The following is a 25,310-nucleotide window of genomic DNA, read 5'->3' on the forward strand; positions in this document are numbered from 1 at the left end:
ATAGGAACTGAAAGTTTGACCACAGACCTAGACTCCTATATTCCAGTGGTTGACTGACTATCATGTGGGTGACAGCAGAACAGGTTGGAGGTAAGGGATCCTTTGTTTAGAAGTTTGTCATAGTGAGATGGAAAAGGAATTCTTTCTGTTTATTACTAAAAAGAATTATGGAAAAATGGTCTTTTTTGAATAGTGAGCTAAAAGTTATTTATTCACTAATCCACTCTTAAGGTCTTCTGACTTACGTTTTTAGAACTTCAAGATGCAAGTTTCTTTGTGAAAACCTTTAGAATCAATTGTAGTTGTTATCTTCTTTAAAAATTGTTAAAACCTAAATTATATCCTTAAATTATTTAAAATAAGGCTTCATATGTCACAGACAAATGACATGATAAAATATGGAAGAAAGCATTGTGAGTAATGGATTTTTATGTTAACAGAAGTGGAATAAGCCACAAATGGATGATTGTAAATGTGAAACTTCTGTAGTTTTACCAGTGAAAACACCAATATCAATACAATTAGAAGGCAAATGTAAATCTGGGGCTACTTCTAATAAATATTGCCAACGTCACCTGTAAAGAGCTGTTATTATAAGAAGGCACTGACTTCTTAATTTAAAAAAAGATAAAATGTAAGAACAAATAATGAAGAATACAATTCTAATACAATACACTAATAAAAGAAATGCAAGGCTACATTACTATCTAACCAGTAAAAAGCAGTTTGGAATGATAATGTTGTAACAAGAATGTGGGGAGGGGCACCTGGGTGGCTCAGTCGTTAGGCCTCTGCCTTCGGCTCAGGTCATGATCCCAGGGTCCTGGGATCGAGCCCCACATCGGGCTCCCTGCTCTGTGGGAAGCCTGCTTCTCCCTCTCTCACTTCCCCTGCTTGCGTTCCCTCTCTCGCTGTGTCTCTCTCTCTGTCAAATAAATAAATAAAATCTTTAAAAAAAAAAAAGAATGTGGGGAGATGGGTGCTTTCAATACTGTTGGAAAAGGGTTATATTTGTTCAACTTTCCAGGAAGTGATTTGGCCATCTCTGGTATGAGCCTTAAATGTTTCCAAAGCATTCTATGCAACATTTCCACTTCACTAGTTTGGAAAACATTTGGTTACAAGTAATCCAAAATAGTTTTTAAAAAGATGGAAATTTACATTTTCTCTTTGTGAAATCTGTGTAAGCAGTTTAGTGCTGGTTGGGTGGTTCCATAGTCATCAGGGACCCAGATCCTTTGTCTCTTGCTCTGTTACTCTGAACACGTGGCTTTTACCTAGTCTTTTAGAATATCCAGAATTGGTATTCTAGTCATCATGTCCATGTGCTAGCAACAGGAAGGAAATATTACTAGGAGGAGATCATGCTCCCGCCCTTCAAGGAAATCTTCTGAAAAGTGTTCACACCCCTTCCATTTACATTCCGTTGGCTAGAACATAGTAATACAGCAATGCCATACTTAAAAAGGCTAGAAAATGTAGTTTTTATTCTGGGAGATGAATCTGGGGAAGTTATTATAGTGGAATAATAAGAGACTGGATATTAGGGACCAATTAGCAGTATTTGACAGTTTCACTTCCAGGAATCTAACTTAATGAAATAATAAAGAGACAAAATTGATATAAATATATTTGTTCATTTTCATATATTTATAATGGGAAGAGTTTGAGATTGACTAAACTGTCCAGCAATGGAGCAGTAGTTGGATAAATTTGAGTACATTTGTATTATACAGTCAAAATATTTTTAAAGAATTTTTAAACTCACATGAAATTATGCATAATGTAATATTAAACAAGACAGAATCCACACTAAAGATACATTGTATTTCTAAATTTGTGTGTGTACACATGTACATGCACACACAAATATACACTCACTTATAAATATGTATTACAAATACATACAAATTAACAGGAAAAATACCTGAAAGTTAGTACATCAAATATTAGCTCTAGATCATGGAATTATGAGCAGTTTTAATTTTCTTCCTAGTTTATACAATTATTTATTTATTTATTTTTATTTATTTATTTTTTTAAAGATTTTATTTATTTGAGAAAGAATGAGAGAGAAAGGTCATAAGTGGGGGGAGGGGTAGAGGGAGAAGCAGACTCCCCACTGAGCAGGGAGCCCGCTGTGGGACTCGATCCCAGGACCCCAGGATCATGACCAAAGGCAGATGAGCCACCCAGGCAACCTACATAATATTTTAAATAACAAGTATGATTTCATACTAAAATTTGAAAATATAAGAAGTATGGAATCCAAAAGGTTTACCTATTAAAAATAATAAATATGTCTCTTCAAGAAGAAATGAATCAGCTTAGCACCCATCCTTTTTGACCTTTTCCTGAAGTCAGGTTGCAATAAGCTTTTCTTCTCAGTAGAGCCATACAATCACTCAGAAATCTTAATCACATTGCAGCCCCCTGCCTCTTTTAGGTTAGGGCAGTTTGAAATACTGTGTTGCAGTTCAATGGCATGGGACAAGCACTGGCATGGGAAAGTTATTGGTAATCATGCCTATTTCAAAGGCAAAGAGCAAAATTCTAAAGATTTCTCTCTCTTGTGTGTGAGTGAAAGAGGTTAAGTATTGCAGTTCTGGATTAAGAATGTTTCCTTTTTTATGTGATAAAGAATTTTAAAAAAGTAGAATGTTAAGGGAATATTAAAGAAATGAAAATTTAACTCAAAGCTAAGTGAAAAATCAAATTAGAGAGCAATTCATCAAGGGGAGTATGTCAGAGGGGGGGACGAACCATGAGAGATGATGGACTCTGAAAAACAAACTGAGGGTTCTAGAGGGGAGGGGGGGAGGGGGATGGGTTATCCTGGTGATGGGTATTGAGGAGGGCACGTTCTGCATGGAGCACTGGGTGTTATGAACAAACAATGAATCATGGAACACTGCACCAAAAACTAATGATGTAATATATGGTGATTAACATAAAAGAAAAAAAAAAGTACCTTCTAATTCAAAAAAAAAAAAAAAAGAAATTCTTTGCAGAAATTGGAGTGAGAGCATATCCCCCCTGACCCTAAGCTGACTTTACTCTTTGGAATTTATAAGAGAACTATAATGTTGAGAGGCTTAGACTTTGGAGACACATTGTTTGAATTCAGATCCTGATGGTACCACTTATGGTTGTCTACTGTTGGGTGTGTTCCTTAATCACTGATTCCTCATGTGTAAAATGTAAATAATAATAGAAGACACTGTACCCTGCAAATATTTATCACATGGACACTGGTGTAACTACACTGATTAAACAAAATAGACTTTAAAGCCCAAACCGTTACTAGAAATAGAGTCACTTTGTAAATAACTGAAGTTTCAATTCAATAGGAAGGTAAAATAATTTAAAATCTAAATGCCCATAATAATATAATCTCAAAATATATTAAGTACAAATTGCCAAAACAGCAAAGATAAATAAGCAAACCCAGAATAACATTTTAACCCACTTCTTTTTTTTTTTTAAGATGTTATTTCTTTGAGAGAGAGAATGAGAGAGAGAGAGCACATGAGAGGGGGGAGGTTCAGAGGGAGAGGCAGACTCCCTGCTGAGCAGGGAGCCCGATGTGGGACTCGATCCCAGGACTCCAGGACCATGACCTGAGCTGAAGGCAGTCGCTTAACCAACTGAGCCACCCAGGCGCCCTAACCCACTTCTTTTAGTAATTGATGGAATAAAGTAGACAGAAAAAATCAGTAAGGATATAGAGTTGAAAGACAAGATTAAGAAACTTGACCTGATAGGCATATACAGAGCCTTGCATACAACTACAAAACTCACATTATTTTGAAGAAGACATGGAAAAATTACAAAAATTGATTGTATGTTGAGTCATAAAATAGGTCTCAACCATTTTCAAAGAACTGGAATCATACCAGTTTCACTAGAAATCAAGTTGCAAATAAAAAAAGTATGTGGCTAGAAATAAGTTTCAAGATTCCAAAGAAATCACAATAGTAATTTTAAATATTTTAAACTAACCAAATTGAATTTTTTACATGTAACAATTATAGAATACCTATAACAAGGACTTCCTGGGAAAATTGTATCTTAAATAAATGTACTAGGAAAAAGAAAGAGTGAAAATAAGGAGACATTTCCAAAAAGCAAAATAAACCCAGAGTAATAAAATCAAGAAGTCAATTAAAGCAAGAACATAATTAGCAAAGTGGGAAACAGTCACATGGAGAGGACCAAGAAAGCCAAAATTGATTGTTGCAAAAGATGAATAAATTTTCCAGTACTCTGATGAGACCAAACAAGAGAGCAAGTGATAAAGGGCAAATAACCAACATCAAGAATGACAAAGGCTACATCATAACGGTTGTGTAAAGATTAAACAGACAGTAATGAATATTATGAACTTTATGTTACCAACCTCACACTGGTAGATATGAAGAATTGGATGAATGGTCAAATTCCTAGAAAAATACAATGTAGCAAAATTTACTCAAAAAGAAAGGGAGAACCTGAATAGTTCTATAAACATTAAAGCAATTTAGTTCAGTAATAAAAAAAAAAAATCCTCCTATAAAGAAAATTCCAGACCCAGGTGGCTTCTCAGACAAATTCAAGGAAGAAATGTCTAATTTTACATAAGTCTTTTTCAAAAACTAGAAGATGTGATAATCCTAAAAACTTACTTTATATATAAAGATCATACAACCTTGATACCAAACTTGACAAGTATGATATGAAAAAGTACATTTACAGGTAAATTCCTCTCATGAATATAAGTGGAAAAACCATCAACCAAATATTACCAAATCAAAATCAGCAATATTTAAAAAGGATCATTAATCATGACCAAGTTGGTTTTTATAGAAATTCTAGGTTTGCTAACATGTAAAAAAATCAATCTATATAATACAGATTAAAGAAAAGTATCATATGATCATTTCAATTAATACAGAAAAAGCATTTAATAACATTCAACATCTATTTCTAATTTTTAAAAAGTTTTAGAAAACTAAAAATAGGAAAGCATTTCCTTAATGTGATATAAAATACCTATAGCAAATATAAATCATAATAGTAAAAGTTGGAAACTTCCCTTATGTGATCAAGAACAAGACAAGGATATTTTCTATCACTCCTGCTATTTAGCATTTTTTCTGGAGATGCTAGCCAATGTAGTAAGGCAAGATAAAGATATAGAGTTATTATTGGAAAAGAAACAACCAACTGTCATATTGGCAGATAAAATGAATTAAAAAGAGTGTTTAGCAAGTTTGATGCATACAATATAAGAAATCAACTGTATTTCTATATATCAGCATCACTTTTTACCTCATGGTTTTTTTTTTTTTTAAGATTTGTATTCATTTTAGAGAGAGAGAGAGAGAGCTCACACATGCAGGGGAGGGAGCGGGGAAGGATAGAGAGAGAAGCAGGCTTCCTGCTAAGCAGGGAGCCCCACAGTGGGCTTGATCTCAGGACCCTGGGATCATGACTTGAGCTTAACCAACTGAGCCACTCCGGCACCCTTATCTCATGTTTAATAATAAGAGATATGTAGTATTTCTATGTGGAAAATTGTGAAACTTTAAGAAATATTTTCAAGGCTGAAATAAATGATGTTCATGGTCTAAGAGATCCAATATTGTAGAGATGCCCCTTACTGTACCAAAGTACAGTAAGTACTGTACTCAATTTGGCAGTACCAAATTGATTTATAAATACAGTGTAATCACAAAGAAAGTGTCAACTGGTTGTTTTATCTTTGTTTCTTTGTTATTTATTTGGATAGTTTTTTAAGTGTGTGTGTGTGTGTGTGGGGGGGGACAATGTGACAAGTTGATTCTAGTGAACAAGACAAATAGTAAAGACACTCTTGGAAAAGAAGGAATGGATAAGAGTATTTGCCTTGCTGACATTATAAAACTGTTAATTGAAAAAACGTGGTATTGTGGTAGGGGTAGACAAGTAAGCAAATAAGTGAGACTAGAGAACACAGAAACAGACTCTTGCATATATGGGCACTTTATTTACAATAAAGTTGGTACTGTAAAGCAATAGAAAATAATAGACTTTTTAATACTTGGTACTGGGAAAATTGATTATCTATGGAAAAAACAAAATTTACCTCACACCACACACAAAAATCAATATCAGTTGGTCACAATCTAAGTGTAAGAGGCAAAAAGAATCTAAGAGAATCTAAGAAAATAACTTTATGACTTGGGAGTAGAGAAGGATCTCTTAAATGAAGAAAGCACACATCCTACATTATTTTTAAAGACTTTTTTTTTTTTAAAGATCTATTTATTTGACAGAGAGAGACACAGCGAGAGAGGGAACACAAGCAAGGAGAGTGGGAGAGGGAGAAGCAGGCCTCCCACAGAGCGGGGAGCCCAATGTGGGGCTTGATCCTAGGACCCTGGGACCATGACCCTGAGCCGAAGGCAGACACTTAATGACTGAGCCACCCAGGTGCCCCTAAATAGGCATTTTTTTTACAGAGCACTTTTAGGTTCAGAGAAGTATGAGCAGACAGAACAGAGATTTTTCGTATACCTCCTGGTACCCCCCCCAACACATTCATAGCCTCCTTTATTAACATATCCTACCAGAATGTACTTTTATTTTTTTTACAATGTATAATTGACACATCATTATTGTCCAGAGTTCATCCTTTACATTAGAGGCTACATTACTTTATTGTTTATCAGAAAGCACCATAAAAAGAGAGAAAAGACAGGACATGGAGTGGTAGAATAAATTTGCAGGACATCATTGACAAAGATCGTATCCAGAATAGATTTTTAAAAACTATAAATCAATGTAACAATTCATACAATCTAATAGGAAAATGGGCAAAAGAAGAAATCCAAATGGCCAATAGTATGTCCAAATGTCCAAACATATTTAAAAGTGCTTAATATCAGTAGTATTCATGGAAATACAAATTAAACTTATAATGAGATCCCACTATATGTGCTTCAGAATGGGGAAAACTAAAATAGCTAGCAGGTCAAAGCACTGGCAAGGATGCAGAGTAATAATCATTTATACAGTGCTGGTTGGGCTATCAATTGGAGCAACCAGTTTTGGGTATAATGCCTAATAAAGGTGAAATTCATATCCCCTGCTCAAGCATAGCAATCAGATATATATCCCAGAGAAATATGTACATATGTGTTATCAGGAAATATGTATAAGAATGTTCACATGAGAAATATTTGTATTTGCCAAAAATTGGAAATAATTTTCATCAAGATGGAAATTTATAGAATAGTCAATGAGATATTGAAAAGCAAAGAAATACTGAAATATTGAAAAGCAAAGGAATACTACTACAAGAGCCAGGGAGTCCTAACTTCTAAGAATAAGGAAAGAAGCTGAGCTGAGGGAGGAAGTATTTAGGTTTAGGGGGAACTTTGGATCTAAGGGAGAGTGCCTGTAATGTCCTAGGTGATGGTTATGTAGCTGTGTGCTTTCTTATTATTTGCTAAACTGTAAATATTATATACATTTAATCATAATAATTAAGTATTAAAATAATACAGCAAATAGTTATGATAGTTTTTACTTATTTCTTTAGTGGTATGTATTATATTTTAGGAGGGAAAATATGGTTGCAAATAGTGTAGATTAAACTGATACATCTTTGAAATTGGGTAAAACCATTTAAGGTACTTGTAAAGAAATGAAAATGAAGAATAATAGGATAGTAAAATAAGCAATTATTCTTTCTATTACTTGTTCTAAGAAATGTAATGAAGGATTAAGACATTGCCATTAGATTGAAATGAAGCAAAATGTTTTCAAGCTATAAAATTATGGTTATTTTATTTATATATACTTTAAAACACATTGTAATGTTAAAATATCCTTTTGCACATATCAACAATACCCACAAAAAGGCTTCATTGAATATCAGATTTTATATTCCATTGACCAAAAATAATGCAACAAAAATAAGCACCTTACATAGGTGTTGTGAATCCAAGATTTTTTAGAGGTAAATTGAGGATAGTGGTTAGTTATACCATTGATGGCAGTTATTTTTGCTTTGCTTATCTCCTTCTGTATTAACATTATTTTAAAATGTCACTGCATTTATAGTTATTTGCTTTAACCATTTAGCTAGTTAATAATTTGTGATCTAATGCTATTTGTACATGCCTTTTGGTCACCTGTCTCTTTTACTTGCAAATAAGCAAGCTCTTTGCTTTAAATTTTTTCCCTAATCTAGATAGTAAAACTCTTTATTGCTTGAAAAAGGAAAATAATTCCAATATATTGCAAATTGTCAAGTGAGTTCTTTATAATTAAAGATTACTCTGCAATATACAATTTTTAAGGCATTTATCCCGACAGGGTTCACTGGCCTTTGAGAATGAGCCACTTTGTTGACAAATCTATCATCTAAATTGTACAACATTAATGAGAACTCTGAGCAGCACACTCTTACATTTTAATGTAGGTGGCAGTTTAAGGGAAGAAACAACAACAACAAAAACCACCACCAAAACAAAATACTGAATGTGATTGAAGTTGATTTTGATAAGGTCTGCCACCTGTGGATAAAAATGTGCATTACTCTGAACACATAATAATTAAGAAGACTGAAAGGTCGTAGGAAAATCCAATGACCCTCTGAAATCAAAACATTGATTATTATTATTTTTTTTCGTTGGTTATTATTTTTAAAAAAAGAAGAAGGCACTGATTGATTTTTACAGTTAAATAAATCCAGGGCTTATGATACTACTTACTTGCACAACCAACTGTCCATGCTCTACAGCCTCATCCACAGTTCTGTAGTACCATATGGTAGAACTGATTCAATGCTGGTCTTTAATTTGAATCCCTTGTTTGTTAATTAATAACTCATTATGTGATCATATATTTCCTGAAGCATCACATTTCTATATCTTACTCTTTTTCACAACACTTTACACATCATTGTAGATCATATTTCATTTTTACACCTCCATCTCTTGAATGTCTCCATTTTGATAAACATTCAGCTTAGTTTTCTCAAGTTAATGAAATGTCGTAAGTAAAAACACCATGAAAAGCATGCTAACAAACAGCCTGTTTAAATCTAATGGCACCGTACTTTTACAATTTTTTCCTTAACTCAAAATTATTTGTTCAAATGCCTGATTATACTTGATCTTCTGCATGTCCTACCTACAAATATCTAATATCTATCTGAATAGCTTTGCATAACGTTATTAAGCTTATTTTCTGGGTGTTTCAAATGTATTTATATATGCACTGGAGGAATTTTATTAGCACAATTTGAATTGCAGAGTTCATTTCAAAATGTACATCACTTTAACTACCATAATGCAGTCACATAGAGATAGATGCTCCACTGTACTGGTCTTGGAACAAGATATTGCTGTGTGAGTAGCTAATGCTGACGTACTTGAAATAGCCCTAAAATACTAGCAGAAAATAATGGTCTATGTATAATTCCTTTGGCTATAGCTTTCCATTTCTTGATTGATAAGGAATGATGAATGAGAATCATTCAAAAGTTATAGGAAAATTAGACTATATTACTTTTTAAAGTCAGATGATAATATGTCTTAATAATTCATTAACAACCAAGCATTGTTGTCTTATTCAGCAGTTGTTTGTAATTAAGAGAATTTTTCCTTCCAAATACAATAATGCATGAGCTGTTGACCAAAAATTTTTAAAATGATGTATGTGAGCAAGCAATTGCTTATTTTTGTGTCTTTCTTTAGAACACTAAGCAACAAAGCAGTTCTAACAATAATAATTTAATCTGAGAAAAAACCTTGAATCCAAACTGTCTCCATAGAACTTTTTCATAATTAGGTTATACATCTTCTCAATGGAAGAAGTCTTGCCCACAGTCACATTCTGTAAATGAAAATACATTTTGCATAAATTAGTGAAGTTGAACTGCTAAGATTCATTATAAAATGTAATAAATATTTCCTAATTTTTAAAGTAATTATGAACCATGATGTTATTTTCCTAGATGATGTATGTATCTAGGCATCCGTTAGAGAATTAAACATTTTATAGTGAGTAACTGGTGTTTTAAAATATAATATGATGTGACATGACATAACATAACATAATGCAAACATGATGTTTAACCTGTAATTACAGAATTTCCGTCTTAAAGCTTTTTGATACAAGTGTCATTTTAGGCATGGTTTAAGGATAATTTTCTAACTATTTAGAAAAAAGTTAAATTCAGTTTCTATGCCATTGCTCATATAAATTCTAGAAGGATTATAGATTTACATTTTTAATATAAGACACTATAAGAGCATTAAGAGAGAGTGTTGGTGAATATTTATGTAAGTGAGGGGAGGGTTAGAAGTTGTTTTTAAGCATTATACCAAAGGCAGAAATCACAAAGGAAAAATGTAGTTAGGTTTGATACATAAACATAAAAGCTTTTTTGCATCTTCAATGGTAAGACTGACAAACAAATGAGGAACTGAGAAATATGTTTGCAGTATACTAGGTTTAATGATATAAAGTACCATTTTTGTTAAAACGGACTATTGGCAATTTTATATATTCAATATATGTAAATAAAATATATTTTAAACTAACAAATTAATAGAAAAGTAGAAAAAATAATTTGAATATTGTTAATATTGGGGGTCAAACATACCAAATGTTTGATTTTTATAATTCCAGAAATGCAAATCAATTGTGAGATTTTACTTCATTTAGCAAATTAGAAAAGGTAAAAAAATGACACAATAACCAATGAAGATATTGCAGTGAGATTAGGCCTGTCCTTGACTGAGGCTTGTGTTACCAATTGTATCCCTGCACCAAAGATTCATTTCACAGTGCACATTAAAATCTTTTAAAGTTGGGGCACCTGGGTGGCTCAGTTAAGCATCCGACTCTTGATCTCAGCTCAGGTCTTAATCTCAGTGTCATGAGTTCAAGCCCCGTGTTGGAGCCTACTTAAAAAAGAACAAAAAAGAAAGAGAAAATCTGTTAATGTTGATGCTTGTGCTTCTAGGAAGTTAGCTAATGTTTCATATATGGTGTTTATAGTAACATGAAATTGAAAACAATTGATATATTAAAAAATGGGCTCTGTTTAAAAAATTGTGGTGTTTCTACGTGATGGAATATTAATTTCATTTAAAAATGATGTAATGACATGGGAAATCAGAACCTGGGTAATGGTAAACATTTAAGAAATATTCAGGGGTGCCTGGGAGGCTCAGTCGGTTAAGCAGCTGCCTTCGGCTCAGGTCATGATCCCAGGACCGCGTCGGGCTCCCTGCTCAGTGGGGAGCCTGCTTCTCCCTTCCCCTCTGCCTGCCTCTCAGCCTACTTGTGCTCTCTCTCTATCTCTCTGTCAGATAGATAAATAAAATCTTTTTTTAAAAAAAGAAATATTTATTGATTGGATATGTGGATATGATTGGATATGTGCATGCTACACACACAGAGGTGTGTAGCATGCACAGAACAAAAATTCTAGAAGAACATGTGCAAAATGCTGAAAGGCTATGCCTGGATTAAAGGACTGTGTCTGATTTTTTAAAAATTTCACCTTTTTGATTGCATGTGATAGTTGCCTTTCTTTAATGAATATATTGCTTTTATTTTAAGGAAAAATACACATTTTTTAACTATAAGCATCAATGTCATAATTCATCTATCAAGGAGCTTTTCCCTTATGTTTTCCTCTTGGAGTATTACAGTTTCAGGTCTAATGTTCAAGTATTTATATATTTTATCTTAATTTTTGTGAAAGGTATATAGGGGTCCAATTTCATTCTTCTGCTTGTGGTTATCCAGCTTTCCAGGCTTCATTTATTGAAGAGATGATCCTTTCCCCATTGAGAATCTTTGACTCCCTTGTCAAATATTAGTTGCCCCTACATACAGAGGTTTATTTATGGGATCTCAATTCAGTTCCATTGATCTATGTGTCTGTTTTTATGCCAGTACCACACTGTTTTGATTACTGTAGCTGCATAGTATAGTTTGGAACCAGGAAGTGTTATGTCTCCAGCTTTATTCTTTGTTCTCAGTATTGCATTGACTATTCAGATTCTTCTGTGGTTCCATACCAATTTTAGGATCGTTTTTCTATTTCTGTGAGAAATGCCATTGGAATTTTGATAGAGATTGCTTTAGTACTTTATACATAGTTTTTCAAATGAGAGCATTTTCTATATACATAGATTGCTACATAAATATGTCTAAATTCTTTGTTCTGATTTTTGGATTAGGAAAAAATCAAGAAGAACAAAATGTTTTTCAGAATTTGTAATACATTAAACTATGGTCTACATGGCTAGGATAAAATTCCCTAACACTGCCAACAAGTTTATCCAGTGTTTACTCATAAAATCCCAATGGTAGGGTTGGATCACACTGCTTCAGATTTGATCTGTCTCAGACCATTGGGTAGTTCTTCATGTTGTGCCAACTTTTGCCTTTATGTGAATTCCAGTTGGTCCCACTATCACTGAGAATAATACCTCGAAAATAAGATTTTTAGAATCCTTTGAAAAACTTTAGATCTTATATAATGGACAATATGTATTATTCCTTATTAAGATATTTACATTTTGAAAACCATAATTTAAATCTTTCAGTACCATTCCAGTGTTTCTATAGTCACTTTTTTTAAATGAAGCGGTTACCTCATTGTTGTAAGCATAATTCATGTCCATGCATTTACAGATGTGTCTAACAGTTGAATTTGTTAAAGTCCTCCTGCATTTCCCCCTTTATTCTCACTTTTATAACTGAAAATCTCAATAAAAAAGTGATTATTAAATCCATAATGAAGCAATTTATTAAAATAAAGTAAAATATATTTTATTATTCAAATGAACTTGTCTTTTTTCATTGAAAAAAACTTTTATAAAATGAATTCTATATTCTTCCATTACCAGCACACCTCAGATGGATAGTTAAATAAGTGAACTTTGATGCATGACCACTTTTTCTATTTTTAAACTTTATCTGTACTGATACAGAGCATAAACAAATATTTTAATTTTTGGAATAGGAATAACTTTTCAAAAGTAAATAATGTGTTTTTTAAAGGAAAATATATACATTATGACTAGCAATTTTAAGAAGGAATAATGCTTATAGAGACTTAATAGAGCTCAAGATGTTGATATGCCCTTAAATAGCAAATATTAAAGTATTCATTTAATGTCATTGGAATACAGAAAAATAGGGTAGACTGAATAGAAAAGGAAGGTCAAAGTTAATTTTAACCTTTGTATTTTTCAACAAACCATTGTATTTTCTTTATTTATTCCCCCATCTTTCCCTTTTGTTTTGAAAGTATTGTTATTTAAAAGGAAGGAACACTCATGTCAGAATTATATTAAAAATCAGACCTCGAGACTATCTGTGAGGCAGAAATAATCCAGCTATTATTTCTAGTATAAAAAGTTTTTTGAATAACATCACTTGCCCAGAAGCTGTTTTCCAACCTAATAACTCTTGGAATTATGATCTAAAATTTCAAGAGGATTAAGGCTGCATAACTACTAGAAAGTACAAGTGTGCAGGAATGTGACCAGAGGTGAAATCTGATTTAAAATTTCTTTGAGGATGCACTAGTTTGAAACAGTAGCTCTGAGAAAGTAGAAATGCTACACATATAAATATTGCTTAGCAAGCTTATCTTAGTTAAACATATACTAAATACATGCACAGCCATTTCCAAGACATTCATTAACTAGTGTTTTAGTCTATTTTCTTGATTTTAACCATCTGTTTTCAATTCTCCTTGAACAAAATTACTGAAAATGGACAGAAATAAAGTTCAACACATTCTATATTGGTTCATCTTCTTTTTAGTAACTTCTTTATGAGACAGTTTGGAGGCAGCATGGGATGCATGCCCAATTTGTTGATGGTGAACCCATCTTGGGTGTGCCTACTATTTATCCATCCAGTACTTTGTCAGAAGTTGTGTAATGAGTTGGATGGAAAAGCAGGAGGCAGGAGGCATCTCCATGTGACAGTTATACCATAATATACCAAGCATGATGCTGGTTGCTGCAGAGGACACAACTCTAAGTAAAATGAGATCCTGGGCCTCAAAAGTGATAGAAAGTCCTGGAGATGAGGATGCCAAGAGTATGTCAGTTCCTCTGTTGAAAGGCAGGATGCAAAGGTTAATAGCTCACTTCTGACTACTTCGCATCCAGATGTGGTCTTTGCTAGGCATGCCAGTTTTCTCAAGAGGGGGGTCAGCTTAAAACTAATTTAATCATAGGCATTTGATTAGTCTTTGGCCATGTAGAGTATCTGAATTCCACTTCTTTTAGAGACAACAATTTCAAATTTGTTGTCCCACAGCATCTAAGAGAAACCCAATGGCAACAAACAATACTTAGGGAACATGGTTTGAGGGATATGCAGATATATTGAGATGCTCTGAAATCTATCTCTGAATGAAGCAAGAGATGCTGAGGTGTGTGCCTGAATCCCTTCTAATAATCTCAAGTAAGTGGCCTTTATGACATCTGCTTTAGTATGGTGTCATAGGCTCAGACTAAATGTTGCTGAAAGAAAGAGCCCCATAAAATGCATTATGACTACCAGGAATTGTGCTGTGGAAATCTTTCATTGCAACCTACCACATCCATTCTATGAAACTACTTGGGAGAGATTTCTGACTCCTTTACCAGTTATGCTGCCCCTGAGTGGTTGGTCTGTTTTCTTTCGGATGATACCTGTGCATTGTATAACTGACTTTTAACTGATGTTCTCTGTTGTATTTAATGTATCGGAGAAGGAAGAGGTTTCATGGGCAGGGGATGAAGGCTGTGGAGAAGGAGTGGGAATCCAGAAAGCCATAGCTAAGACCACGATATCTGAGTTGGGTCTTGAATGGTGGAAATGAGGAGAGAATTGAGATAGCCTTCTCAACGGTGCAGAGGAAAAACTGTGTAGCTCTATTTGGCTCAGAAATATTAAGGCAGTAGTGATATGCCAATCTGTACATTTCAGATTATTAAATTTAACCTGAGGAAATTATGCATAATCTTGGCTAATTTGATAAATAGTAAGATGGCATTGATTTTTTTCCCTATAGGGGAAATGTCAATATTTAGCATGTTTTGTCCATTCTCATAAAGATTTATTTCTCTGGTATGTGTTATGGTATGGGTTTTTGGGGAAGGGTAGGGTATATTACAATTCAAAAGACCAAAAATAAAATGTAATATAAGTTCCCCAATAGAAACTGGGTAAATGTATTTCCTGAGCATGAGTGTTGGTAGCCATGGCAGATCTAAGTAATATAAATTTGACTGAATGATACTTCACTATATAGTCATTTACAGTTCATGTACTCCACAACTGGTCAGGCTGAGTCCATCAGCCAACTGCTCTTTTCTCTTTTCTATTCTTTTCTTTCTTTTTCTCTTTCTCTTTGTTAATCATGGTACTATAATGAGTAGATATTGTCATTGCACTAAGTATGCTTTTATTTTTTTAATTGAGGTATAATTTATGCTTTTTTTAAATTGAGGTATAATTGACATATAATATTATATTAATTTCAGGTGCACAACAGTGATTTGATGAATGTATATATTGCAAAATGATTACCACAATAAGTCTAGCTAATGTCAGTCCCCACATGTAGTTACAAATATTTTATTTTTGTGGTGAGGACTTTTAAGATCTATCTTAGCAACTTTCAAATATAGAATACAATATTGCTAACTATAGTCACCATGCTATACATTATATCTTCATGACTTATTTATTTTATAACTGTAAGTTTGTACTTTTGGATCTCCTTCAGCTAACTTTTTTGCTAAAAATTTCAGTCATATTTATTTAAGCATTACAAAGAGTGAATAGAATAGTAGGTATAAAAAGAAAGTTACAAAACATACTCTTGTTTTAGATATACAGTAGTTGATTTTTTCTCTAAAATTTAGTATTTCCTATTCTTTCCCATTCTACATTTTAAATCTCAATGACAGTGATATAGTTAACATATGTTGAACACTCATAAGAAATTTATAGGCAGTTTACATGTATCAACTCATTCAGTCCTCGGAACAATCCCATAAGTTCTATTATCTCAATTTTATATTTGGGGGAACTGAGGCATGGGAAAATTTAGGAAGCTGCCCAAGCTTATGCAAGAGAATTAAATGATACCACCTGGATTTGAATCCAGACAGTCTTGTTCTAGAGCTTACACTCCTAATATTATATTACTCCATCAGCCCGAAGTTGAGGGAAATTATTACCTAAATTTCATTTCTCTCCAAAGATTAAAAAAATGGATTCTTTATTAACTTGCTAGATTTACTGTTAATCAATTAGAACTTCAGCACTTTAGAATGAAAAGGGAACTAAGAGGCATGTAATCTAATTTCCCATTCATTGCAGAAAACTTCCTTACAACATTATGATAATTTTTCCTACTTCCCATAAATACTTTATTTATGTATTTATTTATCTATTTGTTTATTAAAAGATTTTATTTATTTGAGAGAGAATGAGAATGAGGTGGGGGAGGAGCAGAGGGAGAGAGAGAGAATCCTGAAGTAGACTCCCTGCTGAGCACAGAGTCTGATATGGGCCTTGATCCCAGGACCCTGAGATCATGACCCAAGCTGAAACCAAGCATTGGATGCTTAACTGACTGAGCCACCCAGGCACTCCATAAATACTTTAAATAATAATTTTTTTAAAGATTTTATTTATTTACTCATGAGAGACACAGAGAGAGAGAGAGGCAGAGGGAGAAGCAGGCTCCCAAGAAGCAGGGAGCCCGATGCAGGACTCGATCCAAGGACCCTGGGATCATGACCTGAACCGAAGGCAGATGCTTAACCATCTGAGCCACCCAGGCGCCCTTAAATAATAATTTTTAAAAAGTCATATTCCAAGGAAGTTTATTCCTCTTTGCAGCAACTCTCTTAGGAAAGTATGCCGAACTAAACTAAATCGTCTCTCTTTTCCTTTACCATAATTTTTATATCAATTGGGCCTAAATTAAAACATATTGGCTAGCAATAAGTGTATTGTAATTAATAATCGTAACTAAATTTCTTGAGTACTCTATGTGCGGGTACTTTTCTAAATGCCTTCCATAGAGTAACTCTTTTAACCTTCATACCAATCCTATGATATGGATACTGAACTAGAGGGAGGTCAGGTAATTTGCCTACTGTGCTGTTTAGTAGTGAAAATCAGGTTTCTAGCCCTGGACAACTCAGTACTGAACCCTAAAGCCTCCTGGTTCACGTTTCATCCATAATGCTCCTTCTCCTCAATCAACTCCTTCTCTTACAGTAAATCCATGAAAAACCTCTTGACCAGACCTTTTGAGAGGTCTCCTTTCTGCTGAGGCAGCTTTTATTCTGTTGCCTGCTCCCCACCCCCACTCACCCCATCCCCACCCCCCCTGCTCCCCCAAGTTCTTCTTCATGTCGGTGACGCAGACCTTTTTCACTGTCTTTCCCATAAATGTTTATTATCTCTACTCCTCTCTGTGCACTTGTAATTCTCTTTGTAATTTATTTATTTATTTTATTCTTATCACCACTTTTTAATGTCCAATTCATCTTTCAAAATTAAATTCGTTACCAAATTTCTTCAAGATGACTTCTCGGTAAAGAACATGCAAAATAAAGTTTCCTTTCCTTGCTAAAAATTTATTCTATGGAATTATGGAATCTAAGACATGCGAGATGATACTAGACAATATTATTTAGGCTGGTTCAACCTCACAACCACCGTAGAAAATCTTTTGTATCATTCTTTATTGATCATCACCTAACTTGAATGTTTTTAGTGATAGATATTCATTGCTTATCAAATCAGCTTGATTCATTTGGACACTGCTGATACTTAGAAAGTTTTTCCTTTTAATAAGTCACATTTTTGCTTCCTGTAACATCATTGATCCTAGCTCTTTCATCCAATCTATTTCATTGATTGTATTCCATTTAGCACTTTGTAGTATGTTAATTGTGTTTCTCAAAATTCTGTCTTTTCAGTCAGTCTGAAAACTCCTTTTAGTTAATAATCATAATTTATACTTCTGTACTTCCTCAGTGCCTTATATACTTCTTAGCACAGACTAGGTATGCAGTAAATACTCAGTAAATGTGTGTGTATGTCTATGTATGTGTGTTTGTGTGTAGAAATCAAAATAGATTTTTCTTATATTAATCTAGCATTTACACACAGTAATAACAGTGCCCAAGGATAGCTGAAATAATACCCAACATTTGCAAAACTCATTTTCTCTCTTTCCCCCCGACCCAGTTTCACTTTGAATGTATTGAATGCCAAGTTCCTAAGATGTCCAGCATATTTTTATGTCATACTTTTACAACAAATATTTCAGATATATTAATATATTTTGCTCTTTAGGAAACATGGTCAGAAATCTAGATTTATTACCTATTGGGTTGAAACTAACTAGGAAAATGTTTTAGCTCCTGGAGAGATGGTCTAGAAAAGTGGTTAAGAGTAGAGCTTTTGGCAAGGGAAGCAAGGGCAAAAATGAACTATTGGGACTTCATCAAGATAAAAAGCTTTTGCACAGCGAAAGAAACAGTCAACAAAACCAAAAACAACTGACAGAATGGGAGAAGATATTTACAAATGACATATCAGATAAAGGGCTAGTATCCAAAATCTATAAAGAACTTGTTAAACTCAACACCCAAAGAACAAATGATCCAATCAAGAAATGGGCAGAAGACATCATCAGACATTTTTCCAAAGAAGACATCCAAACGGCCAACAGACACATGAAAAAGTACTCAGCATCACTCGGCATCAGGGAAATCCAAATCCAAATATCATCTCACACCCGTCAGAATGGCTAAAATTAACAAGTCAGGAAACGACAGATGTTGGCGGGGATGCGGAGAAAGGGGAACCCTCCTACACTGTTGGTGGGAATGCAAGCTGGTGCAGCCACTCTGAAAAACAGTTTGGAGGTTCCTCAAAAAGTTGAAAATAGAGCTACTCTATGATCCAGCAATTGCACTACTAGGTATTTACCCCAAAGATAAAAATGTAGGGATCCAAAGGGGTACATGCACCCCGTTGTTTATAGCAGCAATGCCCACAATAGCCAAACTGTGGAAAGAGCCAAGATGTCCATCGACAGATGAATGGATAAATAAGAAGTGGTATATATATACAATGGAATATTATGCAGCCATCAAAAGGAATGAAATCTTGCCATTTGTAACAATGTGGATGGAATTGGAGGGTATTATGCTGAGCGTAATAAGTCAATCAGAGAAAGACATGTATCATATGACCTCACTGATATGAGGAATTCTTAATCTCAGGAAACAAACTGAGGGTTGCTGGAGTGGTGGGGGGTGGGAGGGATGGGGTGGCTGGGTGATAGACATTGGAGAGGGTATGTGCTATGGTGAGCGCTGTGAATTGTGTAAGATTGTTGAATTACAGACCTGTACCTCTGAAACAAATAATACATTAAATGTTAAAAAAAAAAAAAGAAGAAGAAGATAGCAGGAGGGGAAGAATGAAGGTGGGGAAATCGGACAGGGAGATGAACCATGAGAGACTATGGACTCTGAGAAACAAACTGAGGGTTCTAGAGGGGAGGGGGTGGGGGGATGGGTTACCCTGGTGATGGGTATTAAGGAGGGCACGTACTGCATGGCGCACTGGGTGTTATATGCAAACAATGAATCATGGAACACTACATCAAAAAGTAATGATGTTGGTGTATAGGAATGCCACTGATTTCTGTGCATTGATTTTATATCCTGCTACTTTACTGAATTCCTGTATGAGTTCTAGCAGTTTTGGGGTGGAGTCTTTTGGGTTTTCCACATACAGTATCATATCATCTGCAAAGAGTGAGAGTTTGACTTCCTCTTTGCCGATTTGGATGCCTTTGATTTCTTTTTGTTGTCTGATTGCTGTGGCTAGGACTTCTAATACTATGTTGAATAGCAGTGGTGAGAGTGGACATCCCTGCCGCGTTCCTGACCTTAGGGGAAAAGCTCTCAGCCTTTCCCCATTGAGAATGATATTCGCTGTAGGTTTTTCATAGATGGCTTTTATGATATTGAGGTATGTACCCTCTATCCCTATACTCTGAAGAGTTTTGATCAAGAAAGGATGTTGTACTTTGTCAAATGCTTTTTCTGCATCTATTGAGAGGATCATATGATTCTTGCTCTTTCTTTTGTTAATGTATTGTATCACGTTGATTGATTTGCGGATGTTGAACCAGCCTTGCAGCCCAAGAATAAATCCCACTTGGTCGTGGTGAATAATCCTTTTAATGTACTGTTGGATCCTATTGGCTAGTATTTTGGTGAGAATTTTTGCATCCATGTTCATCAAGGATATTGGTCTGTAATTCTCTTTTTTGATGGGGTCTTTGTCTGGTTTTGGGATCAAGGTAATGCTGGCCTCATAAAATGAGTTTGGAAGTTTCCCTTCCATTTCTATTGCACCCAAAACCATTAGATACCTAGGAATAAATCTAACCAAAGAGGCAAAGGATCTGTACTCAGAAAACTATAAAATACTCATGAAAGAAATTGAAGAAGACACAAAGAAATGGAAAAACGTTCCATGCTCATGGATTGGGAGAATCAACATTGTGAAGATGTCAATGCTACCTAGAGCAATCTACACATTCAATGCAATCCCCATCAAAATACCATCCACTTTTTTCAAAGAAATGGAACAAATAATCCTAAAATTTGTATGGAACCAGAAGAGACCCAGAATAGCCAGAGGAATACTGAAAAAGAAAAGCAAAGCTGGCGGCATCACAATTCCGGACTTCCAGCTCTATTACAAAGCTGTCATCATCAAGACAGTATGGTACTAGCACAAAAACAGACACATAGATCAATGGAACAGAATCGAGAGCCCAGAAATGGACCCTCAACTCTATGGTCAACTTATTTTTGACAAAGCAGGAAAGAATGTCCAATGGCAAAAAGACAGTCTCTTCAACAAATGGTGTTGGGAAAATTGGACAGCCACATGCAGAAGAATGAAACTGGACCATTTCCTTACACCACACACAAAAATAGACTCCAAATGGTTGAAAGACCTAAACGTGAGACAGGAGTCCATCCAAATCCTAAAGGAGAACACAGGTAGCAACCTTTTCGACCTTAGCCGCAGCAACTTCTTCCTAGAAACATCGCCAAAGGCACGGGAAGCCAGGGCAAAAATGAACTATTGGGATTTCATCAAGATAAAAAGCTTTTGCACAGCAAAAGAAACAGTCCACAAAACCAAAAGACAACCGACAGAATGGGAGAAAATATTTGCAAATGACATATCAGATAAAGGGCTAGTATCCAAAATCTATAAAGAACTTATCAAACTCAACACCCAAAGAACAAATAATCCAATCAAGAAACAGGCAGAAGACATGAACAGACATTTCTCCAAAGAAGACATCCAAATGGCCAACAGGCACATGAAAAAGTGCTCAACATCGCTCGGCATCAGGGAAATCCAAATCAAAACCTCAATGAGATACCACCTCACACCCGTCAGAATGGCTAAAATTAACAAATCAGGGAACGACCGATGTTGGCGGGGATGTGGAGAAAGGGGAACCCTCCTACACTGTTGGTGGGAATGCAAGCTGGTGCAACCACTCTGGAAAACAGTATGGAGGTTCCTCAAACAGTTGAAATTAGAGCTACCGTTCGATCCAGCAATTGCACTACTGGGTATTTACCACAAAGATACAAATGTAGGGACCCGAAGGGGTACGTGTACCCCAATGTTTATAGCAGCAATGTCCACAATAGCCAAACTGTGGAAAGAGCCAAGATGCCCATCGACAGATGAATGGATAAAGAAGAGGTGGTATATATACACAATGGAATATTATGCAGCCATCAAAAGGAATGAGATCTTGCCATTTGCAACGACGTGGATGGAACTGGAGGGTGTTATGCTGAGTGAAATAAGTCAATCAGAGAAAGACATGTATCACATGACCTCACTGATATGAGGAATTCTTAATCTCAGGAAACAAACTGAGTGTTACTGGAGTGGTTGGGGGTGGGAGGGATGGGGTGGCTGGGTGATAGACATTGGGGAGTGTATGTGCTATGGTGAGCGCTGTGAATTGTGCAAGACTGTTGAATCACAGATCTGTACTTCTGAAACAAAGAACGCAACATATTTTAAGAAAAAAGAAAAAGAAGAAGATAACAGGAGAGGAAGAAAAGGGGAGTATGTCAGAGGGGGAGACGAACCATGAGAGATGATGGACTCTGAAAAACAAACTGAGGGTTCTAGAGGGTAGGGGGGTGGGGGGATGGGTTAGCCTGGTGATGGGTATTGAGGAGGGCACGTTCTGCATGGAGCACTGGGTGTTATGAACAAACAATGAATCATGGAACACTGCTCCAAAAATTAATGATGTAATATATGGTGATTAACATAACAATAAAAAAGTTTAAAAAAGTAATGATGTAATGTATGGCAATTAACATAACATAATAAAAAAATAAATAAATGAAAGTGGGCAAGAAAAAAAAAGAAAAAGAGTAGAGCTTTTGGATTTGTCAGAGTTTGACAGCCCTTTACTAACTGTGCAGTCTTGGACAACTTCTTTAACTACTCTTGCACAGTTTTCCTATTTCTAAATTTGAGATGATGCTACCTATTTCATAGAGATTTGAGCAGTCAATGAATTGATGTATTTGAAGTATACAGAGCACGTATCTAGACTTCGGTAAATGCCATTATTGCTAAAATGCACTCACCCAGCATCTGAAAAAATCTTATAGCCAAGATAATAGAGGAAATAGCTCTAAAGATCCCTAGTGACCATATTTAATCTCATTAACGCCCAAAAACGATATAGACCTTAACTTTTTGAAGAGAAATTCTTACGATTTTTCTCTTCAGTGGAATGGCTAAATCAAGAAGCTTTACTATATGTGGTTTAAACTAATAACAGATAACTATTTTGGTACTAACAGTGTCACTATTAGAAAATGGCTAAATATTCTTTATTCTTGACATATTTCTAATTGCTAAAAAATTTAAAGCTACAAATAGATTTAACAGCATTGAAGGAGTTTAGTTTTATAGGCCAATAATGGTAAAATACTAATATGACATTTTATAGCACTTCACAGTTTTTACAGTGCTTTCTTATGCATTATGTGATTTCAAATGATAACACAGTAATTCTCATTTGGAATTATTGCTTAAAATTTATCCCTGGATAAATTCAGGGAACTTCTCGAGGCCATGGGCCAAACACCAAGTATGGCTTCATTTTCAGTGTAGGGGTTTTAAAATAGAATTTAAAAATGTATTCAGAGCTACAGTTGTACAATTAAAAGCACTGTCAATTGACTCCTTATGTAGGAGGCTGGGAAAAGGACTAAATAAAAATTGGAGCTTCAATCCTGTCAATATAAAATTTAGAATCTAAATTGTAACTTAGAGAAATCAAAATTCACAAAGTTTTTCCAGGTGACTTTTGATTTCTCTAAGTTATAATTTAGATTCTAAATTTTAGATCAACAGAATATATATATATATATATATTTAGAGAGAGAGAGAGAGAGAGAGAGAGAGTGAGTATGTAAATGGCATATAATCAATGTAGGGAAATACTATTTCTGAAGAACATAGCTTCTCCAACGTACAAAGCATAAGATCAAATGAGAAAATGATAAAAAATTTGATGATGTTCATTTGGAAATTTTATTTTCCCAAAGACTTTTTCTGACTTTTCAATTAACTTAAATACCTCTTCTCTGCAGGAAAGACACATTTAAAATATGGTTCCAGGTATGAGGTAGCTGGCAGTGACTTTATGTACCCACAAAGTGAAGCAGGCCACCCAAACCTGTGAAAGCGATTTCTCTTTCATTCACACTTCCAAAGGGTTAACTGAGAAGTGCTCTATTGTATTCCTGATGGTTTTCTCTGCAGAAAGCCCAGTGGGCTCTTTCAAGGGACTCTAAACAATGAGCTCAGTGAGGCTGTTCTGTCTAATTACTCAAAGACAGGGATGCTAAAGAGGAATTAATGACAGTTGACAAGTGCAATTAATAATTATAGCAAAGCCTGGAGTCATGCAGCAGGCAGATGACAATAACGGGGTAACTGTACATGGCAGCTTTCATCGGTTTGTGCTCTGTGTGTGTGTGTTTAAAGTGAGAGGCTTTGTGCGGGATGGGCCACACTTCATGCTGACAGGGTAGAAACTCTAATTCAGTGTCTCTAATGGATAGAGTCGGTCACATTCTCATTCATACCCCCCCCCCCTCTCTCCCTCCCTGAGTCCCTCTCTCTATCTCTTTCCCCCTTCCCTCCCCCTCCTTTCTTGCTTTCAGCTCCTCCAATTTGGTGAAAGAAACATAGTGTAACTTAGAACTTAACAGGAAAGAGCTACAGTTAGCTTTCACTATCAGCTGGTGACAAAGCTACTTAAAATTCTGTTGGGCAACTGGAAGGAGAAGGGGCCGGGAAAAGGCGGTCGCAGAAGTGGGATTTCCATATCAAAGGGCAAGCCTTTGGCTCTGAATGGTAATTAAAGTACCCCGATTTCATCTTTGTGGTCAAGTCATGAAAGGGGAAAAAATTAGAGAGAAGAATTTTTCACTCCCTTCAGACTACAGAAAGGGAAGCAGTAAATTAAATGAAAGCTGAGCTTAAAGGTGTCTAACACTTCAATCTTTGCATCTAATAGAAGCTATGATTTTTCTCAAGCATTTATTCAGTTCACATCTTCATTCTACCCTGATTATGAAGGATATAATGTCTGCTTACATTTATTGGGCACATGTCTCGGGCTTCCTGAGTTGGCAAAGTTATCATTACACTGCCTTGGCAGCCCAGTCATTGGGGAAGGGTCCATACACTTGGAGCAAAACTAACCTGTTTTGTGAATTACTTCTTCAGGTAACCGAGAAACCTAAAGTGACTTGTTCAATTTTAGATATGTGTTGGTGTGACTTAAAAACTTATATTTCAAAATGCTGCAGATTTGACTCTTACGAGCTGTACATTGTGCCTCTTCTTTCATTGATTGCTGGAGGTATTTTATTGTCTTCTCCAATGCTCCCATTTCCAAAGGTTATTCCTTTATGAAATAATTATTTCAAATGGAAGTAAGGGACTAAGAATTGGTTTCAAACTCGTTAAAGGAGAATGCTACTTCTGTTCCGAGAAAGAAGGACTTAGAAATCTTATTCCATTTTTTCTGGATGAGATGTTCAACTTGGACCTACCTCTCTATTCATTAAAGATCACAGAGCTTTCTTTCTTTCTTTCTTTCTTTCTTTCTTTCTTTCTTTCTT

General features: G+C 35.1%; 1 protein-coding gene across 4 annotated transcripts in view; it reads left to right on the top strand.

Annotated features, from left to right (window-relative positions):
- The window catches only part of SOX5 (SRY-box transcription factor 5), a 1,011,837-nt gene that overhangs the window by 274,314 nt on the left and 712,213 nt on the right, over positions 1-25,310 (top strand). The gene's annotated exons all lie outside the window — the stretch shown is intronic.

Source organism: Callorhinus ursinus, unplaced genomic scaffold, assembly GCF_003265705.2.
Source record: "Callorhinus ursinus isolate GAN/ISIS: 27379988/994484 unplaced genomic scaffold, GSC_fseal_2.0 scaffold27, whole genome shotgun sequence".
NCBI classification, from domain to species: Eukaryota; Metazoa; Chordata; class Mammalia; order Carnivora; family Otariidae; genus Callorhinus; species Callorhinus ursinus.